The 27,500-nt window shown below is 48.3% G+C and overlaps 1 pseudogene across 1 annotated transcript in view; it reads right to left on the bottom strand.

The window, feature by feature from the left end:
- Positions 1 to 27,500, bottom strand: part of LOC311223372 (E3 ubiquitin-protein ligase TRIM35-like) — a 36,820-nt pseudogene that overhangs the window by 1,394 nt on the left and 7,926 nt on the right. Inside the window, exons 2-5 of the transcript in view lie at positions 18,320 to 18,893; positions 6,950 to 7,170; positions 1,793 to 2,023; positions 959 to 981 (exon numbers count right to left, since the gene is read on the bottom strand). The product of the transcript in view is annotated as an E3 ubiquitin-protein ligase TRIM35-like (transcript). The remainder of the gene's footprint in view (positions 1 to 958; positions 982 to 1,792; positions 2,024 to 6,949; positions 7,171 to 18,319; positions 18,894 to 27,500) is intronic.

Genomic DNA, 27,500 nt, shown 5'->3' with positions numbered 1-27,500 from the left:
ATTTACATTGGAACAGCTGTAAATAATGCCTATTATTTATTATTTATATACATATAGAACTGCTCCACATGGATTTGAATATATCATGCTTTAAGTACTGTAGTTTTAATGTAGTTGGTGTTTCTTTATAGTGGTGAGTATCTATGTATTGTGACTGTATGTTTGTCTTTCAACCACTGAAGCACAAATGAAGTTCCGAAAGGAAAATAAAGTAATTTGAGTTGAAGTTGAAGTTGAAGTCAGTCCCTGTTTGAAGATAAAAAAAATAAAAATAAAAGATTTCCAGTTCCAGTGTCCATTTTGCATGTATAACCCGTTATTATCTCATTAATTAGAATGTTAGAATGAATTTTAGAATGATGATCAGTGTGATGTACTCCTGAAAAAGTATAGTAATATGGTTTATTTGTATTGGGAAAGATACAGACACATTAGCTGGTTGAACAACATCAATATGTGTGGTAATAATGCAGATATTGAGTGTGTTTCTGTGAAAATGCGTGTGGCGCACGCCTCTGAATCCAACCGGAGTGGAAAAAGAACTTCGCTTCCCGCCCGCGAGTCACGCACCCACCCACGGCCGTGGTGAACAGCGACGCCTGTTAACCCTTTCACTGCCACACGACAGAAGGTTAACCCTTTACTATCACACACCCGACGGTCGCCGGGTTAACCTTCTCTCGTGTGGCAGTGAAAGGGTTAACCGGCTGTCGTGTGGCAGTGAAAGGGTTAACCTTCTGTGTATTGTCGCAGTGAAAGGGTTAACCGTTTTGGTAGTGCAGCAGTGAAAGGGTTAACATGGGAGCAGTCAGGGAAAGAGAGTCAGAGAGAAAGGAGAGAGAGAGAGAAAGGAGAGAAAGATAGAAAGAAAGAGAGAAAATTTGAGAAAAAGAGAGATAGAAAGAGATAGCGATGAGAGAGAGAAAGAGAGCGACAAAAAGAGAGGTAAATCACTTACCTTTTCAGTGTGGTCTTGTAGTTCTATGGAGGTAAAGACAGATCAAGTTAAACACTACACTGTAAAACTGAGCGTCATCTGGTCACTTTTTTTTTTTTTTTTTTTTTTGTCTTTTTCCCCCTCCATTTTCCTCCGATTTTCTCCCATCCCAATGTTAGTCGTATGCCAATTCCCAGTCCCTTCCTGGTCGCTGCGCACTTACCCCCCACAGTCAGATCATCTGGGAGAGTGGAGGCTACCACGTGCTTCCTCCGACACACGTCCAGCCAATCACCGCTTCTTTTCACCTGGCAGCACGGATTCTCATTGAGAGGGCGTAGCGTGTGGGAGGACCACACTATCCCCCTCACGTCCAATCCGCGCTTAGCAGGCGCCCCGACCGAACTGTAGGAGTCGCTGTTTACAACGACCCGGACCCACCCCGCCAGCTTCTCCCACCCTCTGATACAGCCAATTGTATCAGTGCAGACGGCCAGCCAAGCTGGTGACAACCCCGGAGCTGTGAGCTGGATTCGAACAGGCAAATCCAGCTCAGCTCCGGGGCTGGTGACGAACGCAATCTCCGCTCGGCCACCTAACCGCCGCATCATCTGGTCACTTTTAAACTATCAGCTAATTGTATTAAACTAAAACTGGGTAAAATGCAATTCATAAATGGTTCAAATGCATTGAATTCAGCTCATTTCTATTTCAAACGGCACATAGTCTTTTTTATTATGTATAGGTTACTAATACTTATTTAATAAATATGAATGAACCCCAATCCCAGTTTTTACAGTGTACTAAACATCCTCAGCATCATTCCCTATGAACTGAAGAGAGACCAGTCCTGACCTGCAGGAAGGAGACGTGTTCAGCGTTCAGCTCCTGCTCTATGGCTCTGATTGTGTCTGAAAGGGTTGACATCTCTCTGTCCAGCCCCTCAATCTTCTCCTTCATCGTCTGGCTCTTCTGCTCCTCTTCTTCCTTCAGTGCAGCTACACTGGCCTCCTTTTTCTTGTGGAGAAACTGGAGAAGCTTCTTAAACTCCTCCTCAATCTGCTTCTCTGTGTGCAGGGCCTGGACCTGGAGATTATAAGATAAGATAAGATATTCCTTTATTGATCCCCTTGGGGAAATTCAGGCCCCGTCCACACGAACGCTGGGTTTAATGTAACCGTGATTGTATGTGCGCAGTTGCACTGTTCGGCCACACACAACCGGGGATTTGCTACACTGCAACCGCGGTCTTTTGAAACCGGTGGCCAGGGTGGAGTTGTGCGGTTTTGCAGTTGCGTGTGGGCATAGCAACCGAGGTTATTCCCAGTGTTTACAGCAGAGCTGTCACAATTATTCCCCATGTTCACGGCAGACCGCGGGGTAGAGAGATTAGAGCAGAGCCAACTACACCAGTGTTTACAGCAGAGCTGTCCCAAGTAGCGTTATATGAAAATGATTGTAACAAACTTTTGTTCAAAACGTATCGTCTGTGTTGAAGAGTGTTGTGATCGACTGATGTCTGTTGACGCTCAGAGTAAACATGTAGCTGCAGCTAAACTAAACTCATGTGTTGTCAAGTTATTGTTATAACTTATAAGGAACCCAGTCCAGACTGCATCCCCTTAACAATTGTTTGTATTGAGCCGTATTGTATTGTACCCATTCTGCAATCTGTTAAATAACGTTTACATCCATTTCATATCGGTAACGTTACTTCTTCTTCTTCAGTTAATTAATGGCAGATCGCGACCCAACAGGAAGTTTAGTGAGCGTTCAGTCTTTTCTGATTGGTTGAAATGGCCTTCATGTCTGAACAACATCGCCGCCTACTGCTTTGGCATTGTATTACATTGTACTAAATGTATCGGTTGCTGGGTTCCAGCTCTGCCCGTGAGTACGCAGTTATACACGGTTGTCCACCTGTGTTCACCGTGTGGACGGAGTTTTATTTTTTCAAACTTCGGTCATATTAAATCCAAACTCTCGTGTGGACAGGGCCTCAGGCATCATAGCAGCATGGGGGATGGGGGAAGGGGGGGCAAGGGCATCATTTTGTTTTCAATGGTGGAGGCGACACATTTGTGGGGCGTGATCAGTGGCTGTAAGGTCGTAGATTTAAAAAAAAATTGGTGAATTGTTTCTATATACAATTCACTTATGACAAGTCATAACGCCACACAAGAAAATATTTTGGAGGGCCGGGCCAAAATTCCGAACTCAATTATGCATAATATATTTGATTTCTATATAAAAAGCAGTAAATGGCATTGTTTTGACCGCTGGTAAGAGTGTGTTATTATTTGGCAATTAAAAGGTGAGGTTAGCTTTCAAAAATATAATTTATTCAAATAGAATTTCCAAAATGATAAATAATAATAATGATAAACAAAATGTGAAACATTTAACTCATTTTCAGTCACATTAATAACAAAATGCATTTTGAGTTTCATATACTATTGAAACAAGGATTTTCTTAGATTTCTAAAGACATCACATCATCTTTGTAGCTGAACTGTGTAACTGTGTAAAGAAAAGTGTCCCAGTTTTGTAGCCTTTTTGACTTTACATTTAATGTTTTCAGAACTGTGCAAAAAAAAATATCATGTGTCCCATTTCACTTGTTATATTTCCACATTAAGTGTTCTTCAGTTCTTTTTTTTACTGTCCAGAAAAAAGAAAAGGATCAAGTGTCCCATTTCACTTGTTATATTCCCACATTTTAGTGTTCTTCCGTTATTTTTTTTCATTTAGTGTGAGAAATCCAGTCTCTTTTGAGCTTTAACAAGTCCATCAAAGTCAGGTTGAATGTCTGAGGTGGAGATGCGAAGCACAGCTGACATGTTCATCAGTGAGAGAGGATCTGTACCTGGATTTGGTATGAGAGAGGATCTGTACCTGGATTTGGTAAACTTCATGACTGAGAATGTCTGTTCACATATGTAGGTGGATCCAAAGAGAACCAACATCTTCTGAGCATGTCTCCCCATGTTTGGAAAGTTCTCCTCCTTGAGAGCAGAGTAGAACTCTAGCAGTGATGCTGACTTAAAGTGCTCTTTCAGTAGTGAATCAGACTGCAGGTCAATGAGGTCAAGCTGAACATCAGTGGGTGCACTATCAACACTGCAGGTAAAGGGAGAGGAAACCAGCTGCATTTCATCCTCAACCCTTTTAAAATCTTGAAAACGCCTTGAAAATTCATCATGCAGTTCTCCTCTCCGAACATGGATGAGTACCTGTGCCGGTAATCATCTGATGGTTTGACTTCTTTCAGGGTTTTCATGTGTTCGAGATTGTTGCTGCCTAGTTGCCTTGAAATTAATTGCAACTTTGTAATTTTTTTTTCACATGGCTATGCATTTCATGAGCAAAAATGCCCTTGCCCTGCAGTTGTGTGCTCAGTAGGGATGGGTACCGTTCACATTTGAACCGATACGGTACCGGTACCTGTGAATCGATACCGGTACCCAACGGTACTTTTTTCAGTACTTTAGTCTCTAAAAATGTAATCTACCTACCTCAGTTGTAAAAAAAAAAAAAAGGTTAAAAAAAGGTTAAAAAAAAGTAAAAAAAAAAAAAAAAAAAAAAAGATATATATATATATTTTTAATTATGATGTAATCTTTTGCAGGCCGGTCAGAATCAACAATGCCCAGGTCTGGCCTAGAGGCTTTTAAATACAATGAGGTCATAGACAGATATTTCACACAGACCATCGTTCAGCTTCACACCAAACTTTCAGGGGAGGGGTGCTATGTATCTGAGCACACCTGACGACATGGCTGTTGTTGTTATGCAAAGACTTAGCGTACTTAGCGTGTGCACACAAACATGCGACTCGTCCCTCGCCGGGTGCTCACCTTGTCTTTGCATGACAATGGCTCAGGTCGTCAGAGACCTGAGCTCAGAGATGGAACAAGCAGCCGTTTTCCGTGTGGTCCAAGTGCCGCGTCGCGTCTCCGTTTATTATTGTGTAACATTGTTTTGGACGGTAAAAAAGTGCAGGGGACAATAACTGCCTTCTGAAAACATGCAGGGGACATGTCCCCTGTGTCCGCCCCCCCCCAATAACTATGCCCCTGGCGGGGGGGCGGGGGGGTACAGGTAGTAAAAACAACACACGCAGTGTAAACAAATACGTTTAAGGAAATAAGTCAATATAATTTACTATCTAACTAACTATACAGCATTCACAGTGTCACATAAGGTGCAGTATGCATAAGGTAGTGTTATAATTTACTATCTAACTAACTGAAATATACAGTAGGGGGGTTAAAAATCATGTCTCTCCCACAATGGACTACAAATGTACAATAGGGCACTTATTTTTACTGTGTGCAGGTTGAGTGCAGCTGCAACCTTACAGTAAATAATTTATCATTAATACAGAATATTTGTACCTTTACGTGTTCTGCTGTGCGGACGCATGTTTGTTTGATTTCTTTAAAGGCCTGTAGCTTGTCACGTAAGGTCTTCAGTGGAGCCTGGAGCTGCTTCTGCAATGGAATTCATTAATTCATTAATTCATGATGTATTTCACTTGAAAGATGCAAGTCTGAGGACTCTGTGCTGCAGCACCGGTTTCAACTCACGGACTGGAGTACATTTGCCACCCAGGCCACCCTGGACTCCCACACGGACATTGACTCCCACACTGACTTTGACTCCCACACTGACATTGACTCCCACACTGACATTGACTCCCACACTGACATTGACTCCCACACTGACATTGACTCCCACAGACATTGACTCCCACACTGACATTGACTCCCACACTGACATTGACTCCCACACTGACATTGACTCCCACACTGACATTGACTCCCACACTGACATTGACTCCGACACTGACATTGACTCCCACACTGACATTGACTCCCACACTGACATTGACTCTCACACCTCCTACATTGTGGACAAAAATAAATCAAGTCTGAATCTAATCCCATCTAATTGTTCTGATTGTCATTGTTTCTGTATTCATTAACTCTTTCAGTGCCACTCACGAGATTTCTCGTGTTTTTTTATAGGTGGTTGCTAGCCACTCACGAGATTTCTCTGATATTTTTTTTTTTTTTTTTTTGCGATCTGAAAAATTATTGCATCACCCGAGCCTACCAGAGTATAGCCGAGGGGCGCCGACGATCACTGTGGAAAAAAGCGCCCCCTGTCGTCTCCCAGATGACATAAGTGATTTTGGAATGGACTCAATGAAAATGAATGGGGAAAAAAATCCGGTACTCCACATTTTCCAGTTCACTGATCCAGCCGGGGTTACCAGAGTTCATTCTGGAGCCTCAGATCCCCGCGGATCATGGAGTTCTACTGTATCGCGTTGGATCCATACACGTATCGATTTTTTCGAATGGTGATCAGGAATTGGAATATACCAGTTGGATACCATCTGATGTCAGGTAAGGACTCTATGTTATCAGTGGTAGGATAATCAGAGTAAGTTTGATGAAGTTATAAGCTGTTTTGTGAAATGTCTTCTTTCGGTTTCACTGTAAAAGTCCAAGAGGAAATCAACGAGGCGATTATCCGTGCGCGGCCGTAATGTGCGTGCGTGCACGTATAATATTGATCATCTAGCGTTTATTTGAAAACGATTCATAAAAAGGCTGACGAATATCAACGTTGTGGAATATTCCACTAAAAGACGATTTTCATAGAATGCTCCAGAATTAGCTGTTTTTTATATCAAAACGGGGGCTTTTCTAACTGCTCTGAAACGGCAACGACGGGATAAAAAAACAATCTGCCTCCACAGCACTGACTGGAAAATAGTCTTTGATAATGCGATGGGCAGATTAGACACATAGCCATAATTTAAAACATAGATTAGGCGATATTAACGTTAACATTGGCGCCGATGGTGGCATTCAAGCGGTAAAACGGAAAACCAGGCGTGGCGCTGAAAGTGTTAACAACGTGACAACAATGTTTACTCTGTGTATTTATTGAGTATAATTAAAGATTTAATAAATTAATATAATAATGATTTTGCCATACCTTGTGATCCTCCGAAGCTTCCTCTATGGGGCAGCAGTTGTGGCTCTTGTGTTCTCTGGAGGACTGACACACCACACAGATGGGCTGGAGGTCATCCAGACAGAAGAGCTTGAGTTTCTCACCGTGCAGACTGCAGAGCACCTCAGAACCTGCTGGAGCTCCCTGGCTTCTCTCCCTGAAGGCCTCACACAGGTTCTTCAAAGCCAAGTTACGAGGAGGATCTAACATTGAAGAGACTTCCCTACAAAGTGGACAGTTCTTGTCTTCTCTGTCTCTCCAGTATTGTTGCAGACAGGCTTTACAGAAGCTGTGGCTACACAACAAGACGACAGGATCTGTGTAGATGTCATGGCACACGGGACAGGACAGATCCTCTTCACAATGAGACGAAGCCATTTTGTCTCTCAGTAACACTGCCTCCTCTGGAAAGCTCCCTGAAGTTTACTTTAACTTTTGTTATAAACTTACTTAGATTCAGTCAGCAGCTGGTTGAAGTCACTGTTTGATCACTAGTTATGAGGGCCGACGTTCCACTCTACTGGTTAAAGTTGCTTACTCGTTAGTACGTTCGTTGATAAAGACAAATAATGTCCACAGCCGCTCCAGTGTAAAACAAAGATATCCAAATGGTTTATTTCTCTTCCACAGCGAAGTCTTTCTTTACAGAAGCGGTCCCAAAGCTTTTTTCCTAAATATTCACGTCACTACTACAAGGTAAGAAAACTGTATTTTCCCAGTCTCAAATCACCGCCGACTCGACACATGAAGATTCCTCCACACTGGAAAGCCGAAAATCTATGCTCTATCGGTTCAGTACCGCTCAGCAGTTTCAAGATGCACACTGACCTGGCAGGGAGAATTGCTGAATATATATAGATTGTAGTGCTGAGAGACGGGAGTCTGAGGCGATGTCCTGAAGTGGAAGGTAACTCCTTTAATATTCATCAGCACAACTACAAGATACAATACATTACTAGAAAGCTAAACAGAATGCCAACCGCTTAAATAGGAATGCTAGAGGTTTCTAGAAGGTACTACTATGACATCATCACAAACGTTCCAGAATGTTCTACTATGACATCATCACGAACGGTCCAGAATGATTGGGCAGAACTAAGGTTCTAGAATGTTCTGCCATACTATGACATCATCACCAACGTTCCAGAATGTGCTACTATGACATCATCACCAACGTTCCAGAATGAACTAGTATGACATCATCACCAACGTTCCAGAATGTACTACTATGACATCCATCACGAACGTTCCAGAATGATCGGGCAGAACTAAGGTTCTAGAATGTTCTGCCATGACATCATCACAAACGTTCCAGAATGTTCGGGCGGCACTAATGTTCTAGAATGTTCCTAACATTAGTTCCATGGGTGAATTATGTACCATTACAATCACTACACAAGCCCCCCCAGAATTCACCCATAGTAAAAATCCCCCCGGCGGGGGGGGGGGGGGGAACAACTGCCCGGCCTCAGCACGTGCGGAAAATTGGGGGCGGGGAGGGAGGAGCGGCGTAAGTGCTCTCGCCCTCCCCGACACCCGGGGGCGCTGACATCGGTGAGGTCGCCTGTGACTCCGTGGGAGGCAGATCCCGGAGTAACGGCGGACGGCCTCTGCGGGGGGGTAGGGCCAACTCTACGGGTTGGGAAATGTCCACAGCGCAGCGCTGTCTTCATGGACCGGTGGAAGCGTTCGCATAGCCCGTTGGCCTGAGGGTGGTACGCGGTTGTACGGTGCAGCTTAACCCCCAGGCTGCTGGCGACCGCGTTCCAGAGCTCTGAGGTAAATTGTGAGCTAGATAGAGCCGTCAGCTCTATCTTTAATTTTTCAAAATGTTCAGCTGCTATCGCATGCACTCATCTGTGTTTCACTACACACACGAGTGCATGCTTACCAGCTGTTTGCCTCTTTTTAATGCAACATGCAACACTAATATCACCGACATCTAAGAAGGGAGATCCCCCCTTGAATGGCCCTTCTAAGGTTTCTCTCCTCCACACTGCCTGTGGTGCATTTTCCCCTTTTGTTAGGTTTTAGTGAGTTTTTCCTTACCTTCGTGTGGGGTATGTCTGGGAGTGTTGCATTTATTTAAAAATGTTTGGACCTTATGGTGTTCTTGTTTTGTTCTTGACTAATTGTTATGATTCTTCTTGACTTGTTTAAAGAAGACGTGTCCGGCCCATGGGGACATTAACGTGTGTTGTCGGGCCTTACAAATAAATTTGATTTGATTTGATTTGAATTTGGTTTTGAATCCAAGCCATGTTTCTTCAACCTGTGTACCACGGAGTTCATCTGACCAGTCCAAGCTCCCCAGCTCTTGGTTAAAGGCCTCTCTAGAGTAGGTTTTGAGGTCTCTAGATGTGACTGTTTTGTGACAGCCGGCCTTCTGTTTTTTTTTTTTTATATATATCTTTTCCCCCCTCCTTTTTCCTCGATTTTCTCCCATCCCAATGTTAGTCGTTATGCCAATTCCCAATCCCCTTCCTGGTCGCTGCGCACTTACAGCACACAGTCGGTCTGGGAGAGTGGAGGCTATCACGTGCTTCCTCCGTCATAGAAGCCACTCTGTTCTGGCGGTCTATAGATTGTGCCTACTAATACTGGTTTCACCCTATCGAATAAGATTTCAATCTCGTCATGGTTAAGGTCAGTGTGGTTAATGAACCGTAAAATACCGTTTAAAGGTCCCATGCATTATAAATGTCATTTTTCAGTCTCTAGCATTGTATTATAGTAATAGGAGTTTGTATCAATGTGTTTTAGGGTCTAAATACCATATTGGCGAATTGCTCCGTTTCAGCCCAACCCCTCTGTGCCTCTAGTAAATCGGGTCATTTTGATTTGAAGTCCCGAGTCACGTCACTGGGCGCTGTGGATAGTGCACAGTGATGCGATTGGCTCTGTGGTTGGAGCTAATGCCCGCCCCCATTCTACCTAGACTAGACAGCGAGTGGGGCTGCGGGGCCGAGAGGAAGAGAGAGCCGAGAGGGAGCCGAGAGAAAGGAAGAGAGAGGGAGGGAGGGAGAGAGAGGGGGCACTTGGGGGGGGGGGGGGGGGGGGGGGGGGGGGGGTACCTGCCGGCCGCGCGCCATACGGGAGATTGAAAGAAAGAAAAGAAAAAAGTTGCCTCGTCTCATCAGCGAGAGCCGAGTGGGAGAGAAAGGAGAGAAAGGAAGAGAGAAGGAGGGAGGGAGAGAGAGGGGGCACTTGGGGGGGGGGGGGACCTGCCGCACGGAGGTCCGCGCGACACACACCTCCGAACGGGAGAGTGATAGAAAGAAAAAAAGGAAGAGAGAGGGAGGGGCTTCTCTCTCTCTCTCTCTCTCTCCATAGCTGTCAACATTGGGTTTTTAAAAAACGTGCAGGTTTTAGCCCCGCCCCGTCTCCTGGCCCCGCCCCTCAGCCCGCCCCCTCCCACCCGGCCCCGCCCCCTCCCAATGGAGCTGCCTCGTCGCTGCCATCTGCTGGTCAAAACCGGTATTATTTTGTTTTCCTACTGTGTAGAGTGTAAATGCTATAAAAATACAGTAAATTACCTTTTATCAAAATATTAACCATTAAATAAAGGTTGTAATCTGTAAATGCATTTGATTTTACTGTAATTTGACAGTATTTGGAAACCATAGATGCCAGACATTTAGTTTTCTTGCAGCTTTTTTTCTTACAGTCTACAGTCAGTGAATCCTAAATCTCCACTAGGCAACCACTTAGAACATGAAGAACATATTTAGTATAACAGCGAACAGATATAATAACTAATTGTAAGAATTCTGTGTTTAAAACTGTTTTGAAACAGTTTGTACTCTCCACAGAGGAGAGGTGGGGGGGGGGGGTATTTTTGCATCTGAATAGAGCTGCGCGTTGGGATTCAGATTAACTGAGCCAGGTAAAGGCATTCACAGAGAGAGTCTCTCTCTCTCTCTCTCTCTCTCTCTCTCTCTCATGGTATAAATGATTATTTGTGTAAATAAGGTTATACGCCGACCATTAAGAAAATACATGTTAGTTTAGGAATAAGGGGCAGGTAACTATATAACTATAAGATTTATTCTTCTTCCTGCTCCTTTTGTCCATGGAATGACTATTTATGATTTTTTAATGAAGAAACTATGATTGTATTATTCCATGTGGCAAATAAAAACTCTGAACTGAACTGAACTCTCTCTCTCTTTCCCCCCCCCTCCCTCCCTCCCTCTACCAGTGCAGACTGTGGTCTGACTGTCACTCAAAGTGCTTATGGGCGGAGCCAGGCCATAACAGCCTGATTTCTTAAGGCTGAAAAATGATGGTTTCGAGTACTTGATTAGAAATATAAAACAATGAATTTTTTTGAAAAAAACTTACAAATGTCTTCAATAGACTAACAGGAATTGTGTAAAGTTGCCCAAATAGTGCTAGGAATAGCAGTGCATAGCCCTTTTAAATACAGAAGTGGATTCCATGTTTAAATACAGAAGTGGATTCCATGTTTAAATACAGAAGTGGATTCCATGTTTAAATACAGAAGTGGATTCCATGTTTAAATACAGAAGTGGATTCCATGTTTAAATACAGAAGTGGATTCCATGTTTAAACACAGAAGTGGATTCCATGTTTAAACACAGAAGTGGATTCCATGTTTAAACACAGAAGTGGATTCCATGTTTAAACACAGAAGTGGATTCCATGTTTAAATACAGAAGTGGATTCCATGTTTAAACACAGAAGTGGATTCCATGTTTAAACACAGACGTGGATTTCATGTTTAAATACAGAAGTGGATTCCATGTTTAAACACAGAAGTGGATTTCATGTTTAAATACAGAAGTGGATTCCATGTTTAAATACAGAAGTGGATTCCATGTTTAAATACAGAAGTGGATTCCATGTTTAAATACAGAAGTGGATTCCATGTTTAAATACAGAAGTGGATTCCATGTTTAAACACAGAAGTGGATTCCATGTTTAAACACAGATCAGGCTCTATTGGTCTGTTCTGTTCTTGAAGCAGGAAGCACAACACAACACGGTTTGACACAAGTATCCATTTATTAAACACAATAACGGGCTTTAAAACAGGACAAAATAGACATCCTAATATCAGATTAAAATTTTTTTGGAGTAAAAACGCTGACATTCCAGTGTGAGAACAGTTAACCTGCTACAAAGGTTACGGCCAGAGCTCCGACGGAGGTATCGTTTCCGTGCTCATAACTCCTGTTGATACTTGATCAAGAAACGACCTCTTCTCCATAATTGTAATTTATTTTAGGATGAAACTCTTAAGTCACCTTGTTAATTTGAAACGGTTAGAATCTTAAAGCTGCTATAGATAGAATGTGTACAGTATGGGAGCTCCAGTAGCTCACCGCGTATCTCGGCGCTATTTCTGCGTCGGGAGGAGCCATGCTGCGTCACGGTTCTGGTTGACTCCGAGTTCGATTCCCGGACCCGCCGTCATTTGCCGAATGTCTTCTTCCCCTGATCTCCCTCCCGTTTCACTCTACAACTGTCGGTCATGCTTGACCAGAAAAGCGATAAACACTAAAAAATAAAGTTTAAAAAAAAAAAGAATGTGTACAGTATGTAGACTATTCTTTTTTTCTTTAATAATACATCCACAGAGCTTTTATAAAATATCGCTTCCCCCCCCCCCTCAAATAATTATTGATTCGTGAATTTGTATCATTTAACTGGAAAATCCATGTTTCAATATAAAAATTTAAAAAAAAGATCCCGTCCTCAGAGACGTTCTGTAGATAGTGAAGAACTTTAGTATTATTCCAGAATGATGTTTTAACCACAGAGTGTCTCTGATCAGATAGAAGTCTTGTTTATACTGAAGCTCAAACAAAACAACAAAACAACAAAACAACAACACACCCATGTACATGTCAAAATACTTCCCAAAGGTCAGTGAATACCACGATCACAACACCAGAGGGAGCTCCACAAATCATGTTAAACCCAGATTCGGATCAAACAAGGGACTAAACATGTTTCGCAATTATGCCACATCAATGTGGAACGCCCTACCCAAAGCTGTAAAGGAATGTGAATCACTACCCACTTTCAAAAACACTCTCAAAGTGTGAGGTTTTGTCCGCTGCTCACCTACTCGCTCTGTTCCTTTAAGCCTGTTGCTCACCTACTCGCTCTGTTCCTTTAAGCCTACTGTTAATCATTCCCTTCTCACTCACCTCACTAGCCCCCACCCTCGCGTTCGTTACTCTCGTTTGCTCTCAGCAGCCACACCCTTGGACTACCTGTCATTATGTGTTTGATTGGTCTTGTGCCGAACACACACTCCTAGTTTCAAGTATCAATTACCTTCACGCACCTGAGGTGCATTCTAATTAGTTCCCCTGTGGGCTTTAAGTACCTCGCTCTCCCCTCAGTTCCTGTCGGGTCATGCCGTAACATTCCGTATCATATTCTCTATCACCAGGACTCCTTCGGGAGGTCCTCTGTCTGTTTATGCTGTTTTCATCTCCGGCGTGACATGCGCTCCAGCCTTCGCCTCCTGTCGCCGTTTGCCTGAGGGAGACACTGGACTGCGCTCCCTAGACTTCCACGGGAGGTATCCCAGTGTTCCACTTCAGACCTCCGCGCAGCAGACGTCCTGACGCTCATCCAGACCTCCGCGCAGCAGACGCCCAGACGACCATCCAGACCTCCGCGCAGCAGATGCGCTCTTCACTCCAGGCGTACCATCCAGACCTCCGAGCCTGGCGCGCTCTTCCGCGCAGACGCACTCCAGATGCGTCCTCCGTACCGGCGCGCACTCCAAGCAGTCGCGCACCACTCAGACCTCCGCGCCAGATGCGCCCTCCGTATCGGCGCGCACTCCAAGCAGTCGCGCACCACTCAGACCTCCGCGCCAGATGCGCCCTTCGTACCGGCGCGTACTCCAAGCAGTAGCGCACCACTCAGACCTCCGCTTGGACAACCCCTTTCCCGTGGCGACGCGCTCGCTCCGTTCTGTTCCAACGCTCTTTACGCACAGCGCCTGGGTGAGTTTTTATGACTGTCTTTGATCCTATCCGTTTTTCGTGTGATATTTAACACTGAAGATATCCAGCTTTTTATCAGACAGTCACTCACCCAGCGTTTAGCCCTTTTTGGATTGTTTCATTGGGATAATATTTTGGCCTAACATCGCCCACTGTGTGTTTACACACCGAAGATATTATCACCTGGATTTGTATTTTGGGACTTCGCTCACAGTGTTTATTATGCACCGAAGATTCAGTCACTTGGATAACTCTGTTTTTGGTTACAAGTCACCTCTCCTGTCACCTGCTCTGTTCCAACTGCACTCTGAGCTAACCCACTCCCTCTCTCCCTCTCGGTTCCGTTTACCCACCTCGGAGATCTGCCGAGAGAAGTCTGCAGAGCGGCTCTGATGTTCCCACCTGCTTCCCCAGACTACCATCCCGGGAGAAGCTGCAGAGCAGCAACATCATTAATGCTTTTTCCAAGGCCTTACCCTGTTTTCTCTGTCCCAGTATGCAGCTCCAGCCCTCGCCCTGTTCCAAGGCCTTACCCTGTTTTCCCCACTCTAGTCCTTCCAGTCCTCCCTGTCCCCAGCCCGCCTCCGCGGGCCTTTGTCCCTGTCTCCCCTCTCTAGTCCTCCTAGTCCTCCCTGTTCCTGCCTTCCCTTGCCCCGGCCCTGTTTCCTTTAGCCTTCCCTTTGCCTTCCCCTTAGCCAGCTCGCCTCTTAAAGGCACTGGGCCTTTTCCCTTTTCTTGTTTATCCAGTATTGGTGTTCTCCCTTAAAGGGACAGTGCCGTTTTTCTGAGTGTTTTCAATAAATGCCCGTTCTTGGCTTACTCTCATACCTGTCTTGTGTTGTGCGATTGGGGTCGGTTACAAACCATAACAGTACGACCCGACCCATCGACGACCCCAGCCAGCACAGACGGTGTATGTGAGTTTGCCTTTTTTTTTGTTCCCTCTAGTTTCCCCTGTTAGCTTGTTGGTCTCCCCTGTTTGCTTCCATGTTAGCCCTGTTTGCTTCCCTGTTAGCCTCGTTAGCTCCCCTGCAGCTTGTTAGGCCTCTACTACCAGCATGGCCCCTGTCTGCTAGCTTAGCCCCGGCTGCTAGGACTGCCCTTTCAGCTAGCAAGGTCAGTTTCCCCACTGCTAGGACTGCCCTTTCAGCTAGCAGGGTCAGTTTTCCCACTGCTAGGATTGCCCCTTCAGCTAGCAAGGTCAGTTCCCCACAGCTAGGACTGTCCTTCCAGCTAGCTTGTTCTTTCATGCTGGTCCAGCCCTGTCTGCCAGCCTAGCTCCGGCGGCTGGCGCAGCCTCTATGTTAATGTAGCATTACAGCTAGCATAGGCCCTGTAGCTATCAGTGCCCTGGCAGCTAACCTTCCCTCTGCTAGCCCTTTTCCCGGTGCTCCTCTTAGTTACCACTCGGCTCCTCTAGTTGCCCCTCGGCTCCTCTGGTTACCCCTCAGCTCCTCCAGTTACCCCTCGGCTACCCTGTTCTTTTGCTAGCCCCACTTTTGTTGTGGCTTCCCCTGCTGGCTTGGCCCAGTACTTTTAGTTTTTTGCCTTGTTTTGTCCCCTGCCACTCTGTCTGTATTTTTGGGTCGCCGGGTGGCTCCCGTGGAGGGGGGGGTACTGTGAGGTTTTGTCCGCTGCTCACCTACTCGCTCTGTTCCTTTAAGCCTGTTGCTCACCTACTCGCTCTGTTCCTTTAAGCCTACTGTTAATCATTCCCTTCTCACTCACCTCACTAGCCCCCACCCTCGCGTTCGTTACTCTCGTTTGCTCTCAGCAGCCACACCCTTGGACTACCTGTCATTATGTGTTTGATTGGTCTTGTGCCGAACACACACTCCTAGTTTCAAGTATCAATTACCTTCACGCACCTGAGGTGCATTCTAATTAGTTCCCCTGTGGGCTTTAAGTACCTCGCTCTCCCCTCAGTTCCTGTCGGGTCGTGCCGTAACATTCCGTATCATATTCTCTATCACCAGGACTCCTTCGGGAGGTCCTCTGTCTGTTTATGCTGTTTTCATCTCCGGCGTGACATGCGCTCCAGCCTTCGCCTCCTGTCGCCGTTTGCCTGAGGGAGACACTGGACTGCGCTCCCTAGACTTCCACGGGAGGTATCCCAGTGTTCCACTTCAGACCTCCGCGCAGCAGACGTCCTGACGCTCATCCAGACCTCCGCGCAGCAGACGCCCAGACGACCATCCAGACCTCCGCGCAGCAGACGCGCTCTTCACTCCAGGCGTACCATCCAGACCTCCGAGCCTGGCGCGCTCTTCCGCGCAGACGCACTCCAGATGCGTCCTCCGTACCGGCGCGCACTCCAAGCAGTCGCGCACCACTCAGACCTCCGCGCCAGATGCGCCCTCCGTACCGGCGCGCACTCCAAGCAGTCGCGCACCACTCAGACCTCCGCGCCAGATGCGCCCTTCGTACCGGCGCGTACTCCAAGCAGTCGCGCACCACTCAGACCTCCGCTTGGACAACCCCTTTCCCGTGGCGACGCGCTCGCTCCGTTCTGTTCCAACGCTCTTTACGCACAGCGCCTGGGTGAGTTTTTATGACTGTCTTTGATCCTATCCGTTTTTCGTGTGTTATTTAACACTGAAGATATCCAGCTTTTTATCAGACAGTCACTCACCCAGCGTTTAGCCCTTTTTGGATTGTTTCATTGGGATAATATTTTGGCCTAACATCGCCCACTGTGTGTTTACACACCGAAGATATTATCACCTGGATTTGTATTTTGGGACTTCGCTCACAGTGTTTATTATGCACCGAAGATTCAGTCACTTGGATAACTCTGTTTTTGGTTACAAGTCACCTCTCCTGTCACCTGCTCTGTTCCAACTGCACTCTGAGCTAACCCACTCCCTCTCTCCCTCTCGGTTCCGTTTACCCACCTCGGAGATCTGCCGAGAGAAGTCTGCATAGCGGCTCTGATGTTCCCACCTGCTTCCCCAGACTACCATCCCGGGAGAAGCTGCAGAGCAGCAACATCATTAATGCTTTTTCCAAGGCCTTACCCTGTTTTCTCTGTCCCAGTATGCAGCTCCAGCCCTCGCCCTGTTCCAAGGCCTTACCCTGTTTTCCCCACTCTAGTCCTTCCAGTCCTCCCTGTCCCCAGCCCGCCTCCGCGGGCCTTTGTCCCTGTCTCCCCTCTCTAGTCCTCCTAGTCCTCCCTGTTCCTGCCTTCCCTTGCCCCGGCCCTGTTTCCTTTAGCCTTCCCTTTGCCTTCCCCTTAGCCAGCTCGCCTCTTAAAGGCACTGGGCCTTTTCCCTTTTCTTGTTTATCCAGTATTGGTGTTCTCCCTTAAAGGGACAGTGCCAGAGTGTTTTCAATAAATGCCCGTTCTTGGCTTACTCTCATACCTGTCTTGTGTTGTGCGATTGGGGTCGGTTACAAACCATAACACAAAGAACACCTATGGGAGACTGAAATTCGAAACTGGCCCCTACAAATATCCTAACCCAGTTGTACACTACAGTAAATGACCAAGTATGGCTTTGTCAGTATTCCAATGTACAGTGTACAGTACCCCCCCCCCCCCCCAACACGTGGGGGTCAAGCGGTGCGTCTCAACTCTGACCTCTGACCTTGATGGCGTCGATATCGCTCAGCCGTGGGGAAAAAAGGGCACATTTATGAACTCTTTCCGTAAAATCACAAGACAATCGCCTCCTCTGTCCTAAAACAAATAAGATACATCCTTGTTCGTAATGAGATAGTTACTGCTTAAAGGGACATTTCACTTTAGTAGAACCTCAAGTCGTCTTCTGTCAACAGCACCGTTCCTGGAGGTGTGTGTGGAGGGAAGACCGAGGAAACTAGTGGAACTAAAGTGAAATGTCCCTTTAACGTAAGTAATACCTTACTTAATCTCTTTAAGGTAAGTAATACCTTACTTAATCTCTTTAAGGTAAGTAATACCTTACTTAATTTCTTTAAGGTAATACCTGCCAGGCGGTAGAGCCAGACACACACACCACACACACACACACACACACACACACACACACACACACACACACACACACACACACACACACACACACACACACACACACACACACACACACACACACACACACACACACACACACACACACACACACACACACACACACACACACACACACACACACACACACACACACACACACACACACACACACACACACACACACACACACACACACCTCACTGTCATGACTATATCAAAGAGAGAGACACCTCTGATGGCTTAAGCTTAGCTTAGGCCTTTAAATTCCCAAAGGAACATAGGCCATCGACGAAGCTCCTCCATCCTCTTCGGCTCCAGATGTTGCCTCTGATGGGCAGATGTTTATATCAGGGTGTTTGGCATCACCAGCCGGTCCTATACTGAAGAGTGGGTAGAGTTTCTCAGTGAAGGTGTGTTGATGAGTACAGATGTGAGTCATGTCTTCAGGGTCGTAGAAGGACAGCTTCCCCCCGTCATAGTCCAGCTGTACTCTGACCCTCTGGGGGCTCCTCTTCACTGTGAGGATCTGACCCAGACCATCATCGTACTTACCACTCTCATAACATAGAGCCCAGATACCATGTTGTGGTGATGTCTCTAGCCCCTCTCTCTTGTTGTCAAATGACTCTTTAGCTACACCTATAACCCATTCAGGATGGTCTCCCACCTCCACCTCCCAGCTGTGTTGTCCTGAGCTGAAGCTCTCAGAACCCAGAACCATGGCATACACCATGTTCCTCTCTGGGTTGTCAGGGAGCTGCTGCTGTGTGTCTGTCTCTCTCACACTGGTCAGATCATCAGATATAGAGAACCAGGGTGATGCAGTGTTTGGGTCCAGAGTGACAGGAGTGAACTTGACCCTCTCCTTCATCTTCTCCCAGACTCTGAAGGCCAGGTTGCCCAGGTGTTTGGCCTCGTCTATCAGCGCTCCTGAGACCAGCTGTGGACGAGGCAGGTTGCACCGAGCTCTGGAAGAACATTCAAGAGTCAGTCCTGCTGTGGGCTTAGCTTCAGAGCCGCAGAGAAGAGAGCAGTGGCGGCTCGCCACCGGGGGCGCTAGGGCGCCGACCCACCTGTTAAATGAGAAAAGAAGAAATTTTTTTTTTGTTTTTTGTTTTATAGCCCTATAAATAATATAAACATGTTTAAAATGAATAATATTTACTCATTTTAAGTATGTTTGTGTTTCCAATGCACAATATAACTTAATTTTACAAAGATTAATAATAGTTTTCCTGAACAGGAAGTGACGATTCTGTCTGATATAGACCTTTTCATTACCGTAGCCGCAGGCATTTCTCCTCGCCGTATTTCTCTCTGGGCTAGGCGCAATTGCGCCTGGAGTGCGCGTGCCCGCCGTGCACTGGTTCATCGCTGTATCCGTCGCAGCCACACGCTTTGCATTGAATATGATGTATTATGATGGAACTCGGGCGCTGGTTTGAAACGACCTAGCAAGCAGCCGAGCGTCTAAAAGCTCTCTGATTGGCCGACGCGGTACTTTCCGTAACCGCAGTTTGCAACATGAGTTTATGCTGTTGTTGTGTTGTGTGATGCAGATATTTGTCTTGGAGCGTGATGGCAAGTTCTTTCAACGGTTAGGCTTAGGCACTCTTTCAAAGTTGGTTAAGGTTAGAGTTTGTCTTAGAGCATGGCGATAGAACACCAGGTAGTTTGCAGGCTGTTCGAGGCGGACATGGACAAAGGCACTCACAGTACTTGTTGGCTATTAACAAGCTATATTATGGATGCAGTGTGGAGGGACATGCATGGACAATGGATGGACATCAACACAGGCTGGATGGACAATGCCATGGAGTGGATCATATACTTTATCAACAAGCCCTTCTGCCAACAACAAGGTAGCTCTCTCTCTCTCTCTCTCTCTCTCTCTCTCTCTCTCTCTCTCTCTCTCTCTCTCTCTCTCTCTCTCTCAGCCACTCAGATAACGCTTCTCTCTCTCTCTCTCTCTCTCTCTTTCTTTTGGATTGAAAATACGTGGATTATGGCTTGTTCAATATCGTCTATGTTTGAATGAATGAATGAATGAAAACTTTATTAACAGATTGCAGAATGGGTACAATACAGTACGGCTCAATACACACAATTGTTAAGGGGATGCAGACCAGAGAAAGACGTTTGTCTTGTTTACATCAGGGTCCCAGATTTTCGATTCATATCGATAGTTTAATAGCTAGCCTTGGCTCGTTTAACAATATGCAAAATATGTGTACAGCCCTGTACTCATACTGAAGTTATTCTTGGTATATAATACTACATAATAGGTCTGATTGTGTAACGAATCGATTCCACGTCACGCTGTGTGTGAGAGAGAGAAGGAGAGAGAGGGAGAGATCTGCGTGTGTTTGGAGACGGAGCGAGTTTTGTTTCTAACTTTTCTATTTATATATTGTGTTTCAAGTTGTGAATTAGACTATACTTTATTTGACTGGTTGTGTGTTGTTGTAGTAACAGCTGATCGACTCGTTCATAAGAGCCGATTCATTGCCGTGAGCGTGAGTCGAATCGCTCACGTCTTGCCATGAGTCGGTTGCGGGGTACTGTACATGTTTGCAAAATGTTTTGGTATAGCGCCCCTAGTGGAGAGAGAACCAGCAGCCGCTACTGTAAGAGAGAGATATTGATTTCCTTAAAAATAACTGTATTCCATCTCTTCTCCATCATGTTTCTAATACAATCTGTGAGGTTTTGTCCGCTCCCCACCCACTCGCTCCGTTCCTTTAAGGTATTTTGTTAATTAATTGCATTCCCCGCCTCACGCTTCTTTCCTGTAAGATGCCGTGTTGATTGGTGCTCTCCCCACCACACGCTTCTGGAGCAATGATCAATTTCATCCCGCAGCTGTCACAGCTTGTCATTAGCGCCCCGTGGCTTTATATACCCTGATCTCCCTAATATCGATGTTGGATCGTTTTGAATATTCCCTGCATCTGCCTTTCTTTCCCGTCGCTGTCTGTTGCTCCCCAGGACTCTCGTGAAGTATCCCTGTTGGAGAACCTGATTCCCCGTACGAAGCTACGCCTCGTTTATCTGCCCGCTTTACGCGTTGCGCTCTGGTGAGTTTTTGGAAACAGTTCTTTTTGGATCACTCGTTTTTTGTGTGTTTGTGAAACACAGAAGAGATCCCGTTTTTGTTATACTGTTCTCACCTATTTTTTGTTGTTGGATTTACACCTTGGATTACCGTATTGTTTTTTCTCTGGACTCTGCTAACTGTGTGTATCACACCGAAGATCAAGTCACTTGGATATTTGTTTGGATCAGTCACCTCTCTGTTTCTGTTGTGCGCTGAGCTAACTGGGATTTCTCTCTCTCCCTCCGTTTCCACCTGGAGTGTATGCTGGGGGGATCTGCAGAGCGGCTCAGACGTCACAAGCAAATTCCTCACCATCACCTTCTGGGAGAATCTGCAGAGCCGCAAACATTCTTCACATGCCAGATTCCCCGTTTGTTCTGTTCTCCACCTAATTCAATCTTGTGACTCTGAGAATAAACACGCCCTTGTTTTTGGCTAACTCTGAAACAACTCTCTCTGTGCCGTTGCGCTTGGGGTCGGTTACAAACCCTAACATTACGATCCAACCATGACGACCCCAGCCGACACAGAGAGAGTCAGAACAGCATTGGCAGGCCAGATAGAATTAACCAAGGGCCACAGCCTACTGCTAGATGCGGCTGCGGCTGCTGTACAGGAACTCCGAGAGCAGGTCCTGCCTATTCAGGGGTCCCTGGGCTCTCTGGCTAGCCAGCAGTCTAGTATTCTCCTCCACTTACACACGCTGAGTGAGACCGTTAACACCTTGCTTGTAACCCCACTTCCTTTAGGAGCCTCGGCCGGAGCATCACCCGCAGCCCTGGCTGGGCCCGCGTCTCCAGATCCCGCACCTCAGGAGCCCCGTCTCTCCGAACCACGGCTGTTCGACTGTAACTTCGAGGATTGTGCCACATTCATCATGCAATGTGAGTTGGTTTTTCGTCATCAACCCAGTCGTTTCACTTCAAGGGGAGCCCGAGTGGCCTACATGACTAACTTGCTCTCAGGCCGGGCAGCCCAGTGGGTCACTGCCTCCTGGGCAATGGAGGCAGACTTCTGTTTCTCCTACCCAGACTTCGTGGCTGAGCTCCGCAGGGTTTTCCACCATCCAGCCCGTGGTCAGGTCCCTCGAGCCCGGTTGGGTACCTTCCGGCAGGGCAGCGGCGGGGTTACCGACTACATGCTGGAGTTCAGACTGGCGGCTACAGAGAGCGGTTGGAACGAGCAAGCACTTCGTCTTACCATGATGAGGGGGCTCAACGACGCAGTCAGGGACCAGCTCGCGACCCGTGAGGAACCTGAGTCCCTCGAGGACCTGTTCAGCCTCGCCATTCGCATCGACGGACGCCTCCAGGAGAGAAGACGTGAGAGAACCCGACAGGGGCCTTCAGAGGTACTCCGGACCCCCCGTACTCGTGACGGTACTGCTGGTCGCCCTGCTCCCAACACGACTGGTGGTTTTCTTCCCTCCCGTTCGGTACCCGAGGAGGAACCCATGCAGCTGGGACGTTCTCATCTGAGCCAAGCTGAATGGGAGGCGAGGTTCAGGTCCGGCCTTTGCCTCTACTGCGGTCGGGAGGGACACCGTATCGCCAACTGCCCCACCTGGCCAAAAGACCAGGCTCGCCGGGACCCCGGGAGATCCTGGTGAGCCGTTTTTCTCGTTCCCAGAGCCGTGCACCACCTGGCCATCTGATGAGCGTCACCCTGGCCTGGGCGGACCAACGGGCCACGGTGGAGGCACTCATTGACTCGGGGGCAGACGAGAGTTTCCTAGACTTCGAGTTTTCTACCTGGGCCAACATTCCACTTGAGGACCTAGTGAGGCCATTGGAGGTATTCGCATTGGACCAACACCGCCTGGCTGACATCACTCAATGCACCTGCCCTGTCCTGCTCACCATTGCTGGTAACCACGTTGAGAGACTCCAGTTCCTTATCACCAGATCCCCTCTTGTCCCAGTAGTCCTGGGCCGGCCCTGGCTCGCGCTGCACGAGCCCCACATCGCCTGGTCCTCCGGTACCATCAAGGGTTGGAGCTCCTCCTGTCATGCCCAGTGTCTTCAGGCGGCGTCCTGTCCCCCGCCCCGGAGATCCGTTGGTGAGCCGCCTCCGGACCTCTCGACCATACCCCCCAAGTACCACGACCTCATGGAGGTTTTCAGTAAGTCCAGGGCTCAGGCCCTTCCGCCTCACCGGCCTTACGACTGTGCCATCGACCTCCGCTCAGGGGCTCCCCTTCCCGGCAGCCGCCTCTACAGTCTGACCGTCCCGGAGAAGGCGGCGATGGATCAATACATCTCTGAGTCCTTGGAAGCAGGACTCATTCGGCCTTCCTCCTCTCCTGTGGCGGCCGGTTTCTTCTTTGTTGGGAAGAAGGACGGGGACCTTCGACCCTGCATCGACTATCGCCAGCTCAACGAGATCACCATTAAGAACAAGTATCCTCTACCTCTCATGAACTCCACTTTCGAGCCTCTCACCCAGGCTACCGTCTTTACCAAGCTGGACCTCCGGAGTGCCTACCATCTAGTCCGTATCCGTGAGGGCGATGAATGGAAGACCGCCTTCAAGACTCCCAGGGGCCACTACGAGTACCTGGTGATGCCGTTCGGCCTCACCAACGCTCCGGCGGTATTCCAGGCGCTCATGAACGACGTCCTTTGTGACATGCTGGAGGAGTTTGTGGTAGTATACCTAGACGACATCCTCATCTTCTCCAAGACCCTCGAGGAACACATCCAGCATGTCCGCCGTGTGCTGGAGCGCCTCCTCCACAATCGGCTCTTCGTCAAGGCGGAGAGGTGCCGATTCCACTCCGACTCCGTCGATTACCTGGGCTTCATCGTGGAGAAAGGCTTGACCCGAGCTGATCCTCGCAAGATCCAGGCCGTGGAGGAATGGCCTGAACCCACCTCTCGGAAGGAGTTACAGAGCTTCCTTGGGTTCGCCAACTTCTACCGAAGGTTCATCCGGAACTACAGCCAAGTGGCGGAACCGCTTACCAGACTGACCTCTCCCGCCCTGCCGTTCGACTGGTCCCCAGCGGCGTGTGCTGCGTTCCGCTCCCTCAAGAAGAGGTTCACTTCCGCCCCGATCTTGCTCCATCCAGACCCCAAGAGACAGTTCATCATTGAGGTGGACGCCTCGGATACTGGACTGGGAGCCATCTTATCTCAGCGGTCGGCAACGGACCAGAAGGTACATCCGTGCGCCTTCTACTCGCGTCGGTTCCTCCCTGCCGAGAGGAACTATGACATCGGCAATCGGGAGCTGCTGGCGGTTGTGGCTGCCTTGGAGGAGTGGCGTCATTGGCTAGAGGGGGCCGAGGAGCCGTTTACCATTTGGACGGACCACAAGAACCTGACGTACATCCGTGCTTCCAAGCGCCTCAATGGCCGGCAGGCAAGATGGGCCAGCTTCCTCAGTCGGTTCGACTTCTCGCTGACGTTTCGCCCTGGTTCCCGCAACACGAAGGCCGACTCCCTGTCCCGGTTACACTCCAAGGGGGCTCCAACCACTGAGGACCCGACTCCCATCCTCCCAGAGGCCAGGGTGGTAGGAGTCGTCACCTTGGGCATCGAGGGGGTGGTAAGGCGTGCCCTACGCTTCCATCGCGCTCCAGGCAATGTACCGGTTCATCGTCTCTTCGTCCCCGACTCGGTCCGGTCCCGGGTCCTCCAGTGGGGCCATACCAGCCGGTTCGCCTGCCACCCGGGCGTTCATCGCACGTTCTCCTTCCTGGCTCGTCGATTCTGGTGTCCCACCATGAGGAACGACGTCAGGGAGTTCGTACTGGCCTGCGCAGTCTGTGCCCGCAGCAAGGCCTCCCACCAGGCACCCTCCGGGCTATTACAGCCGCTTCCCATTCCGAGCCGTCCTTGGTCACATGTGGCGCTGGACTTCGTCACGGGTCTTCCCTCCTCCCAGGGGAATACGTGCCTTCTGACCGTGGTGGATCGGTTCAGCAAGGGGGTTCACCTCGTGGCCCTTCCCAAACTTCCCTCGGCGGCCGAGACGGCGGACCTCCTGACACACCACGTGTTTCGCCTCCATGGTTTTCCCCAGGACGTCGTCTCGGACCGGGGGCCCCAGTTCACTTCCCAGGTATGGCGGGCTTTTTGCAAGGGATTGGGGGCAACGGTCAGTCTTTCCTCTGGTTATCATCCCCAGACTAACGGACAAACGGAGAAGATGAACCAGAGCGTGGAGTCTGCTCTTCGGTGTGTGGCTGCCGAGAGACCAGCTTCTTGGAGCCGTTTCCTTCCCTGGGTCGAGTACTCCATCAACTCCATGGTCAGTTCCGCCACCGGCCTCTCACCCTTTGAGGTATCCCTGGGCTACCAACCCCCTCTTTTCCCTGCACAGGAGACGGAGGTGGCAGTTCCCTCCGTACAGGACCACCTCGACCGGTGCCGTCGGGTCTGGGAGATCGCCAGGACCGCGCTGCTCCGGTCGTCAGAGCGCGCCTGTCGTGGGGCTGACCGGCGCCGGGTTCCTGCGCCGACGTACCACCCTGGGCAGAGGATGTGGCTTTCCACGAGGGACCTCCCACTTCGGTCCTCGGCCAAGAAACTTAACCCCCGGTTCGTCGGACCTTTCGAGGTTCTGAAGGTACTCAGTCCGGCGGCGGTGCGTCTTAAGCTTCCTGCGTCCATGCACATTCACCCCGTTTTCCATGTGTCCCGGGTTAAGCCTGTCTCTCTCAGTCCCCTGATGCCTCCTGCTCCGGATCCACCTCCTCCCAAGATGGTGGACGGTCACCCCCAGTGGCAGGTCCGCCGGTTGATGGGCGTTCGACGGCGGGGTCGGGGGTTCCAGTACCTGGTGGACTGGGAGGGGTACGGTCCGGAGGAACGGAGCTGGGTCTCCCGCCAGCTCATCGTGGACCCCGGCCTGATCACCGACTTCCATCGTGCCCATCCGGGCGAGCCGGGTCGGCCTGGTCGCCGGGTGGCTCCCGTGGAGGGGGGGGTACTGTGAGGTTTTGTCCGCTCCCCACCCACTCGCTCCGTTCCTTTAAGGTATTTTGTTAATTAATTGCATTCCCCGCCTCACGCTTCTTTCCTGTAAGATGCCGTGTTGATTGGTGCTCTCCCCACCACACGCTTCTGGAGCAATGATCAATTTCATCCCGCAGCTGTCACAGCTTGTCATTAGCGCCCCGTGGCTTTATATACCCTGATCTCCCTAATATCGATGTTGGATCGTTTTGAATATTCCCTGCATCTGCCTTTCTTTCCCGTCGCTGTCTGTTGCTCCCCAGGACTCTCGTGAAGTATCCCTGTTGGAGAACCTGATTCCCCGTACGAAGCTACGCCTCGTTTATCTGCCCGCTTTACGCGTTGCGCTCTGGTGAGTTTTTGGAAACAGTTCTTTTTGGATCACTCGTTTTTTGTGTGTTTGTGAAACACCGAAGAGATCCCGTTTTTGTTATACTGTTCTCACCTATTTTTTGTTGTTGGATTTACACCTTGGATTACCGTATTGTTTTTTCTCTGGACTCTGCTAACTGTGTGTATCACACCGAAGATCAAGTCACTTGGATATTTGTTTGGATCAGTCACCTCTCTGTTTCTGTTGTGCGCTGAGCTAACTGGGATTTCTCTCTCTCCCTCCGTTTCCACCTGGAGTGTATGCTGGGGGGATCTGCAGAGCGGCTCAGACGTCACAAGCAAATTCCTCACCATCACCTTCTGGGAGAATCTGCAGAGCCGCAAACATTCTTCACATGCCAGATTCCCTGTTTGTTCTGTTCTCCACCTAATTCAATCTTGTGACTCTGAGAATAAACACGCCCTTGTTTTTGGCTAACTCTGAAACAACTCTCTCTGTGCCGTTGTGCTTGGGGTCGGTTACATACCCTAACACAATCATGGCCACTCAATCAAATTACACAATACACAATAATACATACATACATACATACATACATAACATACATACATACATACATACATACATACATACATACATACATACATACTACTTACATACATACATACATACACATACAATACATACATACATACATACATACATAATACATACATACATACATACATACATACTATTGTACATTCCACTACCCTCTCAACTTCAGTCACATCATCCGATCATCCAATTACAACAGCACCTTTAATCTGAGATGCAGATTTAAAAGGAGAGAGAGAGAGAGAGAGAGAGAGAGAGGAGAGAGAGAGAGAGAGAGAGGAGAGAGAGAGAGAGGAGAGAGAGAGAGAGAGAGAGAGAGAGAGAGAGAGAGAGTAAGAGAGAGAGAGAGAGAGAGAGAGAGAGAGAAAGAGAAAGAGAAAGAGAAGGAGAGAGAGAGAGAGAGAGAGAGAGAGAGAGAGAGAGAGAGAGAGAGAGAGAGAAAGAAGAGAGAGAGAGAGGAGAGAGAGAGAGAGAGAGAGAGAGAGAGAGAGAGAGAAAGAGAGAGAGAGAGAGAGAGGGAGAACAGCTCGCGCGGTCCGTCCAACTTCAGAGCAGAAG

The sequence above is a fragment of the Notolepis coatsorum genome, assembly GCF_963971535.1.
Source record: "Notolepis coatsorum genome assembly, chromosome: 2".
Lineage (NCBI taxonomy): Eukaryota > Metazoa > Chordata > Actinopteri > Aulopiformes > Paralepididae > Notolepis > Notolepis coatsorum.
Note: the sequence above shows the minus strand (reverse complement) of the source record. Positions and strands in the feature narration are given on the sequence as shown.